We start from the raw sequence: 13088 nt of genomic DNA, 5'->3' as shown, positions 1-13088 counted from the left end.
TTTGCCAAATGTATGAACTGTACTGTCTGCTTCTTCTCTCTCAGACACACATTCTTCTTCTTCTTCAGCGGTTTAATGTGGGGGCAAGTGGGCGGAGTCAAACGTGTTACTCCGCCCACATTAAGCCACTCCCCGATCTGCGTACTGCAGCCGGGGGCTTCTTGATTATTGAAGAGGTTATAGGATATGACATTTTGATCATATTGCACAGCCATAGTCGGGGTGTGGCTTTGGCACTTTCAAATCTTGCTAGCTGTCCAACATTACCAACTGCAGCTTTAATAGTTTTAACAGTCACCAATATACATTAAAGTTTACAACATAAATGTTCAATAGCAGCATTTTTCCACACAACTCACCCCGAGCAATGCAAGGCGGCACTGTGAGGGTCAGTCGGGACAACGGAAGCTGAGGAGGTTCAGAAAAGATGACGTGTGGCAAGAAATGACACAGGAAACATTAATAAAATAATGTTAAATTAAAGTAACTCAATGAGATCAAAACACCCATACTCAGCAGAGTCATTAATGATTAATACAATTCACAAATACAAAATGGAAATCAGAATGAATGAAGTGCATTTTAACTCTGTTACACCAGTCACAGGGAATCGACTGTTCAAAAAGAAATATATACTCAAAATATACAGAATATCAATCAATAAACGTATTGATACATCAGTGACATCCATATATGAAAATGTATATATTTCAAATACTGACAAATACAACTACATTTGTTAGTGAAAAGGAAATGAAGGATAAAGAGGGAAGATGTGAACTAGTCAAGGGAAACTAGAGACTGAACCTGTCACGTTGATAAATGTACATGCACCTCCAGAAAGCAACAAGCACTTCTTCAAATCCTTATTTAATGTTACAGCAACAGAACCAGAAGGTATTTTAATTTGTGGGGGGACTTCAACATAGTCATGAACCACTGTCTAGATACAACCAGTTTAAAAGGAAATGAAAAACACATGTCAGAATGAGTAAAGCTGTCCTCAGAAGAAATGGGAACGATGGACATCTGGAGGAATTCAAGTGAAAGAAAAGAAAAGAAAAACCACCTTAACTAAAACAAACACTTTGTTGATCTCTGAGAAACATTTGTTCGTCTCTCAGTGAAGATCAGTGAAGATGAAGATGTTGTGCATCCATGGTTTGTGAGAGGACCATATGACCTTATGACATATATTAATAGGTTTCTCTCTCTGTTATATTATTATATATATATATTGTTGCATGTTCATCAAAACTCTTTCTCAAAGACTCTCAGTATCTGACTCCCACACTGCAGTTTACCTGCCTGAGTTTACCTTGACACTTTAATGATTTATGTTGTAATGCACCATAACGATTCATGGTGTTCAGCTGACACTTTTCAAATTCACCTCTATAATTAAAATCTGAATTTTATTGGGCGCTGGATGAATAGAAAATCCCTGCTGTCTAATGGAGCCAGGGTTGTGATCTGAAGTGGGTTTTTAATCATCCAAAAGAAAACATCTCACTTTTTCTTATATATTATCAATTTTCACAACAACACGACAATTAACCGTTATTATGTGTAAAATGATGAAGAACGCTGAGCTTAAAATAATGTCTTCAAAATGTTATAAATGTTCATTACTAAGTACTTACTGTAATGACTGCACACACTTCTTTATACACTTTCATATGTAGCTACTGTAGCTAAACTGCATGATAACTGTCCAGACTGCCGACTCCCACGCATTGACCAGAGACTTAACTGCTACTTTTTACAAGATCTCAAGCCACATCCATTTTCTGATGCAGTGACAAAACATCATCACTGATAACGCGACAGCGTGACATGTCACTGACAGACCGACAAGACAGAGCAGCAGAGAGCAACAGCTCATCAGAGGAAATGTAGAAAATGTCTCTACAGTCATTTGTTGTGTGATCAGGTCTCTTGTGACAGCGTCTCTCTCTCTCTGCCCTCTGCTGCTGTGCAGGTGAGTGAGACGGGAAACCCTCACCTGATTCACAATAACAGCTTTGTTAGGTTAGTATGTCCATGCAAAGTGATGAATGTAGTCTGACTGTACCTCAATACTGAAACAGCTAGAAATATCATTTTACATTATTGGTAAATATCAACGTTCTACATCGTTGCCAACACACTCTCATCTCTCTCTAATAAATCTCTCCAATCCCAAAAAAGAGGAAGCATCAAAGCCTTTCCTTTGTAAAATATTATAATTATAGATTGTAAAATTCTGCCTGTAAAGCAACAGATGAGCAACATGATGAGATATTTTTATGGAGCAGAGCTCGACTGTCCTCAGCATTACTGTGAACATTTACACTTTCAATGGTCAATACTTTAGACAGTCCTGGACAAAACTGGACAGATGTCCCAGTTTATATAACATTGTTTTGAAGTAGCAGCCCTTTATCTTTCTTTACATGTTTCTACTGACTGTGTTTATTGTTATGCACCAAAACACAAATTCAAATGGTGAAAAACTGTGATTCTGATTATTGTGTGTCCAGTTACATGATCAATATACTGTACAAACACAAACAGTTGTAGGTGTTTATCAGGAAAAAGCACCAGTAATGTTCTGCTGTAGATGCTGACCTGCTCATGTGCAATCCTTTGAGCTTGAAGATCTTCTACTCCACGTATGAACATCTGCTCCTTGACCTGTCGCCCTCACATCTGTTCACACACACACATACACACACGCACACACACACACACACACACACACAGTTTGTGTTAAATAAAAGACTTTTGAACCTTCATGCTGTCTATTTAATATTGTACAAGAGTGAATGTTGCCAGCCTCGACTCTGTCAAGGATCCAAAATGCTTCGACCGTTACAGCTGTTATGGTCATTTTGGTTGTAGTTTTTAATTAATTATTAATCAGAGTTACAAACTAACAGTTTAGTACCTTTTTCTGAGACTGATTTGGTGAATTGGCTCTTTTCCCTTCTTCAAGGGTGGTGCCCCGAGGTGATCGAATGAAAATTGGATCTTATTATTAATCATAATTAATAATTATCCCTGATGATCATTAATTATTATTGACAGCCAAATTTAACCCAAAACTCCCTATTAATGCTGCATGAAGCACTACAGTACATATGTGTGTTTGTGAAGCAGCTGTTTGAGTATAAAGTACTATACAAAGTAAATAAAGATGAATGAAGAGCTGTCCACATACTTTTGTCCACATAGTGTAGGACTAAATCCCAGAGCACAGACTGAGACAGACCTGCTCTCTTTACATTTACTGAATGTGTTTGAATGTTAATGAAGCTGCAGCTGGTTGAATTCTTGTGTGTGAACTCTAATAAAACTCCAGCACATGATAACTGATAGAACAACACTCACCACTGTACTTTGATCTCCACCTGTTGTATTAGACTGAAGTCAGTGTGAAGCCAGTGACTCAGAGCAGCCTGCAGGGGGCAGCGTCTCTGCTCTGCTCCAATCAAACCCACATGATCACCAGGTAAGTTCCCCAACAGGTGGAGCTGGAATGTGGCCGTCCAATCGGAGCAGCTACGCGGGAGGAAAACACGGAGGCCTACGGGAAGACGTTTGTCCCTGTGGCCTTCAGACATGTTTATCAGAGGATGTAAGGACGGACACTTTCTGGAGTCAGGCCTGATTCACTACCTGCTCCTGCTGTTCTCCTTTAATGTGTTTAAATGTGATTAAAAGATTTAACAGCAGTCAAACTTGTGGTCAGTGGGATGTGAGGATTCAGAGGAGAAGCCCCGACAGTATCAATATGTGACAGATCAATAATGAAAACTATTGTGTTGTGTGTTTGACTTTGAATGTATTGATGTATTAATGTAGTGTGAGAGGGACGGGTCTGCTCACATGATTAGAAACAGCAGCAAACTGAGATGAAGCTGATTTATGTGAGAAGTGATGTAAAATGATCTGTGAACACAAATCACAGCTGTGTGTAGAGTTTTAACAGTCTGTGGTGTCACAATGAACAACAAGTGAACACTGTACACACTGATCAATGTGTCTGATCACATTTAAATCAATCAGTCACATCTAACAGGAAGTGAGTGTTTCTGTCACTTCCTGTGTAATCTACTGCGGTAAAGCTCTCTAGAACATTAAATCGACGTTGTGGTGAACATGTGTTCACATTCATTCATTCAGTCTGTCAATAATGAATCAATGTGAAAACATTTTCACCACAACATCGCTTTTATTTTGAAATTGGTTCCTCGTCGCTCGTACCGTAATGCCTAGCATACAAGCGCACCGCGAAACAAAGTGCGGGCTCGCTTTACATCCGGTGTCCCGTTAACTTTCACTTTGTGTGCTCGGTGTGTCGCAGACTGACAGTTGTGTCCGTGTGAAGCTCCAGCTGAAGGTAATGAAGACATTTGAAATGTTTGACTCGTGAACACAAAGTGTGCTCAGTTTAGTGACAGTAGAAACACAACAATGTGCCTCCATCTTCATTTCTACTAACTCACTGTGGCTGTGTCCAAATTCAGGGGCTGCAGCCTTCAAGGACGCGGCCTTTGCGGCCCACGGAGGCCGGGTCCTTCAGAGAGACCTTGAAGGCCGCGTCCACCGTTGTTAAATGGGACGGTCCAGCCTTCGGAGTATTTCCTGGTTGCGTCACCAGGTGTTCATGCATTAAAGTCTGTTTTGGTTCAAATCTATCAAACGTGTACATTTATTTATGTGTGTACAATCTGTCAAATCTAAATTGAATTATCAACATTACAAAATAAACATTAACCCATTGGTGAATAACAACTATATTTACCATAGCATTACCAGTGTCACGTATTTTAACTGAAAGTTAAACTTTGGAGGTTTTATAGTCTCTTGAAGTTTAACATATCTGGCGTTGGATGTTCAAATGAGTTAGAACCGAGTATAAACCCATTACTTAAATTTAAATGTCATGTCTGCGCCACTTGATGTCGCCATTTTCTCTTGCTTCCTCTTCTGTTTCGGGACTGAGCAGCGGTGCGCAAAGGATCTTGGGATATGTGAGGCCGCGAAGGACAGTAGCGGTGCGTCCTCCTAAACGAGGGTGGGGAAGGCTGCATTTGTGGGCTGCATGTGGAGCAGCCTATGAATTTGGACAGCCTTCGCGCAGCGTTGTGACGTAATTGGCCTTCAAATGCGCCCTTCGTGGGCTGCAGCCCCTGAATTTGGACACAGCCTGTAACTTTAAACCAGCCACCATTACAAGTGTCCGCCATGTTGAGTCCAGAGTATAAGTGGAGTCAGTTTATCGTCAGCTGTCCTGACTGTGTAGACCCACTAGCCGGTGTTCTGGATCAACACGGGACTATGTTAACTGCCGCCGTTCAGCCGAATGCGTCTGTGGTTGTCGCAGCTTCAACACATGTTGAACACGGGAAGAGAAGACGTAGCTGTCCTCAGATGCGCCTCTTTGTTCAGGCTTTCTCTGTGTAAAACAAACCTGATCTGTAGTTGGGCTCCTGTTTGAGGAAACGTGTCTGACCCTCAGTCGCTGTATGAACGTTGCTGACTGTTACTGAAGACGTAAACAGGAAAAGGGAGAGTAGCTCTTCCTGTGACGTGTATCTCTAATAAACTTTTATTAAATACACTTACTCGTCTTTGCTTCCTGTTTGAGTAACATGCACCACATAGAAGAACTATGAACCCTCTTAAAAGAAAAAGGAAAGACAAATACGGGACACGAACTCATTGAGGGAACAAAAACTGTCCAGCATCGGAACCGATCCACTACACTAGACAGACCAGAGACAGTCTGCAGCATAGCCTCTCTCACTCCTCACAGCCACCTCCTGGATGCAGAAGGTGGCCAGATCAACTTGTGACCACAGTGTCTATGCACCACTTTGCTACTGTCATGATTTCTAACACGAATAAGCTGCCAGTTGGAAACAGTCAATTAAAAACTTATTGTGTTGTCACAAATTCTTGATGCAATCATCTGGATATAGTACAGTTCGAAGAACCCCCAAAATAATAAGACCAAAAACTGTGGTCCACAGACCCTGGAAAGAATACATAGGCATCAAACTGCAAATTTTTTATTCAGCACAGGCCAAAATCAAATATGTCTCAGACAGGCCATGAAAGATAAGCAACGTTTATTAGAATATACAAAGATTGTGAGTAACAAAAGTACAGATATATGGAGAAAGTAAAAGCAAGAGGGCAAAGATCCATGAGGGCTCAAGGGTTTGACAATCCATCCATTTTCAGCTTTTCTGGGTCGGGTTGTGGTGGCGGCAAGCTCATGAGGGGATGTCACTTGAGGCAGCGCTCAGACTCGGTGTGACGTGCAGGCAGGACACACAAACTCATGTTCCAAGTTGGGTTTCCCTGCACACACCCAGTGGAACCATGAGAGACTTGCTGTGTATTCAATCTGAAAGAAGATATGTAAATGAGATTTTTAGAAACAGGACATCCACACTTAAGTCTTCCTACCCAGTTATCCACAGGTGTCTCTGAAGGGTCCCTTCTCCCACAGAAGTGGCACAAATGTGCCATGTTGTCTATTAAGAGATATTTCAATTTCACACTGGTGTTTGCAGATTTTTCAGTTAGGTTGATAAATAGATTGAAGCTTACCAGATTGATCCATTAGTGTCAGGACCAATTCTCTAGGAATGTGGTTGATTCCCACCTCATCTACTGGAAAATCAACCACTTGGTTCTTCAGCAGTAGCTCTGCAATCATAAAACACAGGTTACTGTCAGTGAGACTCAGTTTGCACATTTAAAATGCTTCATAGGGTACATAGTCTTACTTCACTGTCTCGTATGTCCACCTTGAAAAATGAAATCTTTTTCTTCCGCATGAAGGCCCGAAAGCAAAAAAGGAAGAAAACTGTTAGTTTAAAATACTTAAATGAAATACATAATAAATCCTGGATTTTCTGACCTTGTTGAATCTCTGCACAGTTTCATTGAGTGGGAGTGGCTCCAAAGGGGTCAGCAAAGATCGTCCCTCCTTTGGATACGTGGCCTTTTACAGATAGGATACCTCAATGCACAAGAATTGATTTGTGCAATAGTTGCATAAATGACAGTCATCAAAGTGCACTGATGACCAAAGACCAATGTCGATCCGATCAGAATGTCCCACTCCAATACATCAAGTGAGAATTTCAGATTTAAGATGTGTAACTGTAGTGAACACCTTTGAAAACAACCTTTCTTCTCACCATTCTCGTCCACCTTGACGTGCCACTCCACATAGATGTCATTTCATAAGAGTCAATGACTTGGACCTTTGTGGGAACAATTTTGGACACCAGTTCAAGATATCCATTCAAAATCTGCATAGATAATATTTAAATTATTAACTTGCATATCAGGCTCTGGAGATCAGCAGTAAAAAGGCTATAAGGCCCCACTTTAGCCTACAGGATCTCCACTCTGCTCCTCCATATATTCTTGAGTGCTGGAAATTTAAAACATTACAGTAATTTCAAAGCATATATAGTGTTATTATACCATGTCACATTACTGAACAGGATGTACCATTGTGGATGGGTTGACTCTCCGGTAACGTGGCTGCTGGAGGGTCACAGGGTTCTTTGATGGGAGAAGGAAGGTGGTCAGTTCGAGGATGTTGAATGGCAGGGCTGGTGGGGCTGGATGGTGGTTGTGTGTGGCTGGTGGGGCTGGTGGTTCTGGTGGGGCTGGATGGTGGTTGTGTGTGGCTGGTGGTTCTGGTGGGGCTGGATGGTGGTTGTGTGTGGCTGGTGGTTCTGGTGGGGCTGGATGGTGGTTGTGTGTGGCTGGTGGTTCTGGTGGGGCTGGATGGTGGTTGTGTGTGGCTGGTGGGGCTGGTGGTTCTGGTGGGGCTGGATGGTGGTTGTGTGTGGCTGGTGGTTCTGGTGGGGCTGGATGGTGGTTGTGTGTGGCTGGTGGTTCTGGTGGGGCTGGATGGTGGTTGTGTGTGGCTGGTGGGGCTGGTGGTTCTGGTGGGGCTGGATGGTGGTTGTGTGTGGCTGGTGGTTCTGGTGGGGCTGGGTGGTGGTTGTGTGGGGCTGGTGGTTCTGGTGGGGCTGGATGGTGGTTGTGTGTGGCTGGTGGTTCTGGTGGGGCTGGGTGGTGGTTGTGTGTGGCTGGTGGTTCTGGTGGGGCTGGATGGTGGTTGTGTGTGGCTGGTGGTTCTGGTGGGGCTGGATGGTGGTTGTGTGTGGCTGGTGGTTCTGGTGGGGCTGGATGGTGGTTGTGTGTGGCTGGTGGGGCTGGTGGTTCTGGTGGGGCTGGATGGTGGTTGTGTGTGGCTGGTGGTTCTGGTGGGGCTGGGTGGTGGTTGTGTGTGGCTGGTGGTTCTGGTGGGGCTGGATGGTGGTTGTGTGTGGCTGGTGGTTCTGGTGGGGCTGGGTGGTGGTTGTGGGGGGGGGGGGGGGGCAAGCCAGAGGAGAGCTGCTACCTTTGAGGAGCTTAGCTGGTATTCTCTCCTCTGGCTCTGTGTAGTGTGTTGACACAATTGTGAAGGGTCCCAGCATATCCAAGGCCATTTTTCTTTTTTTCAAAAAAAGTACGGGCTGTAGTGTGTCGTCAGGGGCTTCTTTGAGTGCAAGCCAAACATTGTGGCCTGCAGGTAATGGTCCCATGTTTTGGGGTGCTTATGGGCCAGTTTGTTGAGAGCCCTGACAATTGTGCATATTAGTCCACAAAACAGCAGCCATTTCATTTCACCAACTGAGTCTATACCATTCATGTCATAGGTGTATGATTACCTGCCAATATAATAATATGCATTGTACCTCTGAATGGTGCCATTAAGCTTCTCCACCAAGCCATTTGTCTGAGGGTCATAAGGTGTGTGGTGTAGGTGAGTAAAATAGAGGAGCCAGACGAACAGTTTAGTAACTTTACTGAACTCTCAGTAGCAGGGTACATGTGCATCTCGAAACATCGCTTCCTGAACTCTTCTTCATGCTTCTCTATTCAGTCTTAATCCACTATCACAATCTTACAGCGCCGCTCACTGGCCATACAGTGTAGTGTCTCAATATTACCGTTCCTGTCTGTGTCTGTAAACACAACAACTCCCCTGTTACTCATAGAAATACTACTTCTCCATATGAGCAACTTTTAGCAGCAGTAGTAAACATTTCTCTTCTTCTGTAAGGTTACATTACCACATAACTTAATGTTCAACATTTCCCAGCTTGTTCTATTCAGTTTGTTAATGTAATATTACAGCTGTAACAGTGTTAATGTAAACTGAAGTCATATCTTTCTATATACCACACTTAGAAAAGTGACTGTACCGTACGTCAGGTATTCCCAAACATAAACAAATGCTGTATACATATAAAATAAACCAAAATAATTCTTCAGGCATTTCACATAACCTTACTTAATAAGAATAACTGAAAATGTGACCTACATCAATTCAAAATGTAGCAACTGAAATTCACATAACTGTCACTTAATCAACTTCACATTTGTTTTGCTTTAAGCTTGGAGCTATTTCAACACATAGTCTTTGGTCCAGGCTGGTTTCTGTCTCTCTCTCTGAGCAGTTTGTCTTGTTATGGTCTCAGCTGGACTGGTGGTCTGTACCAGAGCCGGCCCGAGGCATAAGCGAACTAAGCGGCTGCCAATCAAGAAAAAAAATTAGATTTTTTAAAAATGTATTTATTTATTTTTTGCTTGTGTAGCCAGGTGAACAAGAGACCAAGACTGTTTTCAGACTGTTAAGACAGCGTTTTATTATTCTGTAGGGAATTATTACTGTGTTAGCAGTTTCTTTTTGTTTAGGTGACACTGTCACTTTAAGAGCGGCGCAGCGGTAGGTTGCGCGAGATCGCGGGAGATCATGGGGGATCACGGCGTTCCCGTGCAGAGTTAGTTACACGGAAGTAGCAGTAGTGGGAGTGAAAGACGGACTGCTGAGGTGTGTATTTTGATGTCGCGTGTGAAAAATATCCCCATAGATAAAGCACAAGAATAACTGTTTGCATAAACTGTGTCCATTTTTATGTGTTTGATGAATTTAGAGGGGAGATAGAGCGCATTGAGGTCAAGGTGTGGGACTTGGTGCACGAGCTGCACACAGGAGTGCGAGTGAGTTTAAGACTATTCACAACATGTGTTTTAAGCTCATGTAAGAATGTTTACTTGAAAATGTATTTTGTTCATTAGTGTAATTTACAGTATGTTTTCTGTGAACTAAAGAATATGCTGTAATGTGACTATGAGTGTGGCTGGGAAAATGTATGTATTTGTTTTTCTGTTTTTTAGTTTATTTATTCAGAAAGAGCCACTATTGTCTAGTCAAGTCTAGAGTCACTTTTAACTGGAGCAAATGTCTGGGACACAGAGATGAGTGTTTGAAGTTCATAAGCTAACTGAGGTTTACCGTCAGTGTGACGTACAGTGAGGAAAAATATTTTGTTTGTTTGATACTGATGACCTCAAATCCTCAAAATTGCAGTGTTAATGCTGTTTCTTTTATAAATTGCAGTCGGAGAATAAAAGACCCACAATAATTATTCTACTGTGTCCGGTCTCCTCATTTATGACCTGGCCACACTTATTTACAACAAATGCAATCTCTGCTGTTGTATTTTGTTATTTTTCAATTCAAGTTCAGTAAACCACACTTAGTGCTTCACTTTGAATATGAAAGTTTAAAATACATTTGTGATTTTAGTTCAAGTTAAAAGGTGACTGATTTGGTGTAAATAACAACTATATTAATACAGGGGTCTACCAAGCCCAGGGGGCCAGCGGTCTAGAGGGGCCAGGAGCCCCAAAACATTTGTGGCATGTGAGCAAGGATGGATTGCTGAATGAGCCTACCGGGCCCAAGAGGTCAAGGGGCCCTGAAGCCCAAGTCGTTGCGTGAAGTAACTACCTCAGTAAGTCAAAAAGCAAAAGGCCATGAATCTGAACAAATTGAGGTATTGCCCTTCTCCAGCTGGCCATCCCAAAAATGCACCAGAATACAGGAAATCACATCTACCAAATTCAGAATTTTCTAAGGGAGGGCCCCCAGACCCCCCTTCCCCCATTTGCACCCACTTTCATACAAATAAGGTAGGGGGGTCGTTATGCATCTGTGCCCAGGAGGACAGTAGTTCATAATCCGTCACTGTATTAATACGATTTATAATGTAACATTATAGTGTGACATTTGTGTCAATAATTGTCAAGCACAGGTGACTCCGCGGTGGTGGGAGGGGGGCCCCAAATCAAATTCTGCTTAGGGCCCCCAAACGGCTTGGGCCGGCACTGCCTCTGGTGCACTTACAGTACAATAAGTTTCAATACATATGGGTCAAATGTGACTCACAGCAGCTTTTATATGCTAAAATCAGGAGCAGCAGCGCTGATCAAACGTGTTTATGCATTCTGAGTCATTTCAGTTAAGATCGTGTCATTTATGGTTATTTCACTGTTCTCAAATATCAAAATGGGTCAAAATTGTTACACCAAAAGGAAGTAGGGGTTAACAACACATAGGCCTAAACGTTTAATATATACATCTAATATTGTGACTTTGTTTCCTCTTTTGACAAAGGACAACATGCAGAAAAAGTTCTGTTTTTTTCCTGGGAGGGTAAACGTTACTTTCCGCAAGGGACCTCATGGGTACCTCTGTCAGGATCCAACTGATGAAGCCAAGCTCATCAAAGACAACCCTTCGCTGCAGACCACAGTCAGACAAAATGCTCTGACTGTGGTCCATCAGAGAGGAAGGGATGCCTCAGAAATGACAGAGGTGTTGAGGGAATACATCCTCCAGTTTTGAAAATATAAGGGGAAATCCCTCCAGTGGCTCTTGATGTAGGCTACACAATCCACCTCATCAAGCACACAGAGAAAGAAGAGGCTGCATGAGTTTCCATGACTGAGGGGCACAACAAGGCCAGCATGTTGTCCTTCATGGGTTATGCTTACAGCTTTAATGAAATACACTCTCGCCTACATTATGAGTCACAACAGCAGCAACAAAAACCCCAACTGACTAAAACATGCCTATCCTGTGGGAAGCCAAAATACTGGCACCAAGGGGATGGATCATCGATTCATCACTTTTTTCAACAAGGACCTGTACGATACCACTACTGCTCGACAAAGGTCTTTAAAGCCTCTTCTGCAGAGGCCCTGACAAACCCAAGAATGACCTTTGAAGAGTTGGCACAGACTGACTTCTTTCAGCGTGAACTGCAGTTGACAAAGAGCGGAGTGGAGGACAAAGCCGAGAAGAAGAGGAAACTCTCTGAACCTCAACCTCGGGGACCAATGTGGCATTTCTGAAGCAGGGTCCAAACAGGAAACACACTCACACAGGGTTTCCAGCAGTGGCAGGAAGGTACATTTATTGGCCAGCTAAGGTTGTCTCCTTATACAGAGAAAGGGCCACGACAAAAGAAATGACATGGAGGGAGTTTCAAGCCTCATCATTTGATGACATGGAAAAGGAGAGGTGGGCAGCAGAGAGAAGGAAAAAACAGTTTTGGAGGTTTCATGTAGAAAGTTTGTCATGTTTGTTTAGCACCATTCTGTTGCTCCATTCATTCCTTTCAGTTGTTCTTCCCTGTGGTAGAAGTTTTCAATTCCAGTATCCACACAAGATCAAAATCATATTGCCATTATTTTGGACAGATAATGTGATTGCAGTACAAGTCATGATGAGTGACAGTGTTCATATTTGCATCATATTTTTCATTTTCACTGAAAGAACTATTTACATTGCAATGATGTGACCTACGTTGGAGTCTGTATCCAAACAAACATGTTGTCTCACATCAGAAGAACAAGAGTTGTAGTCCAGGGCTGCTCTGCAGCACTACAGTACTTCATTATGATGCCGTTCTGTCACATTCAGCCTTTTATAGCTTATGTTAGCTTGATAGCTTAGATGATGTTGTTGTTTGAATATGATCTAATAAAACATTGATTGTGAGCCGATGCAGTGAGGCTGGGATTAGTGTAATATGATCAGATGTTCTTGTATGTGTTCAGACTCTAGCTGCAGCTTTCTGAACCAGCTGAAGACTTTTAGTGCTCTCATATATTACACATTAAACTGATAACACACACTATACTTTGGGTATCCTTTATAGATTTCTCTA

Source organism: Pagrus major, chromosome 16, assembly GCF_040436345.1.
Source record: "Pagrus major chromosome 16, Pma_NU_1.0".
In the NCBI taxonomy this organism is placed as follows: Eukaryota; Metazoa; Chordata; class Actinopteri; order Spariformes; family Sparidae; genus Pagrus; species Pagrus major.
Note: the sequence above shows the minus strand (reverse complement) of the source record.